This window comes from Nanorana parkeri, unplaced genomic scaffold, assembly GCF_000935625.1.
Source record: "Nanorana parkeri isolate BGI_ZX_2015 unplaced genomic scaffold, ASM93562v1 scaffold1159, whole genome shotgun sequence".
Taxonomy (NCBI): Eukaryota; Metazoa; Chordata; class Amphibia; order Anura; family Dicroglossidae; genus Nanorana; species Nanorana parkeri.
The window spans coordinates 479,081-480,779 of NW_017307427.1; positions in this window are offsets into that span (position 1 = coordinate 479,081).

A 1,699-nucleotide genomic window follows, 5' to 3' on the forward strand; every position below is an offset into this window, starting at 1 on the left:
TATTTATATACACACACATACAGTATATTCCTTTAGGGATTAAGTAAACAACAATAACTAAAGTTTCCAGATAGCCAACTGTACACCCACACCCAGAACTGCTGGTGTATAGTGCAGATACAACCAAATATATTAATTGGGAATATATTCAAGAAATGCCCTGTGATAATGGTATCCTAAGCAACAACCAGCATGGATTTATGAAGGACCATTCTTGTCAGACTTACTTACATTCTATGAGAAAATGACAAAGGAAGACTAGTTGACATAGTTTATCTGAACTCTGCTGAAGCATTTCATACAGTACCTGGCTCATTCCTTTCCTAAGCCATGGAGGAGAGGTGCCTCTTTCATTCATGATTCTTTATAGATATAGTACAGTGAGTGAATGTTGTCACCGTAGGACAGGAAGTGTGTTTTTGCCAGAATTACCAGGTGATTATCAAATGAAGGAAAAGAAACCTGAAAAAATAAAATGAATGCCACCACATCTAAGAATGGGTAAGCTGCTTCACATCCACATTTGGATTTGTGCAATTCTATATCTGAACATCATGTTAACGAGCACTTTATGATGCTGTTGCTGTCTGTATAGCCGTTTATGGGCTTGAATAACTGGATGGTTTCTATGCAGCATTGAAGTCTGGGTTTGATTCACATAATGTCAGGATGCCAGGGGCGTCGCCCCCCCACGAGGTCAGAGGGTACGGCATAGGGTACAGACCTCCCTTCAGCCTGGCAGACCCACGGGCGCTCCGGCGGCCACTACGCATGCGCGAGCTACGCGCCGGGTGCGCGTGCGCAGTACACAGGCTGCGCGCGCATCCCGGGGCCGTGCTCGCAACACGCGTGCACCTGTTTGAGCTTCAGTTGTGGCCTTGCTGGGGGAGGTTCCCCAGCCCACACACCCACACGCCTTTCGCCTGCCATTGGCCCTCGGGAAGGGGGCGGACTCACACCCCCTGGCAATAAAAACCTGGCCAGAGCCCTGGCTCAGTGCTGAGTTATTCCACCTCTTGGTGTGACATACGAAGCTCTCCTCCTATGTGCCTTGCTGCCTGTTACCTGAATCCTCTGCTGACTTCCCGTGTATTGACCCTGGACCGACTATCGCCTCTGACCCTTGCTGCCTGCCTCGACCTTGGATTGCGCTCGACTACCCCTTTGGATTGCCCTTTTGTTACCTTGCCTCCGGACTTTTTAGGCTGCTTCCTGCCAGCGGGTTCCCTCCGTGCTGCTTGCCCGCGGACGCTCTTGACATAATAACTCAGCCATTACCATGGAACCCGCAGGAGCGGCTGAGGCCGTCATCACCCTCTCCCAACAGCTGGGCCTGATGACACGGGCATTCCAGGAGATGCAAGCCAGCCACGAGCATCTGTTCCAGAGGGTTGTCGCACAGGAGCGACGCAGCGCAGAAGCCACCGCACTGCCACCCTCACCTCCGCCCACACCGGTACGCGCCGTAGAGGTGGTCTCCAGTGAGCCATCGGTCGGCCTCCCAGAGCGGTTCACTGGCGACCGAAGGAAGTACCGCTCATTCATCATCTCCTGTGAGCTCCTCTTCGCCCTGAAACCACGCACATACCCCACTGACTTTATCAAGGTGCGCACGGCTATCTCCCTGCTCTCGGGGACTCCCCAGACTTGGGCACACCAGTTATTGCAGGCCGACGACCCGGTGCTTACTACCTGGGAG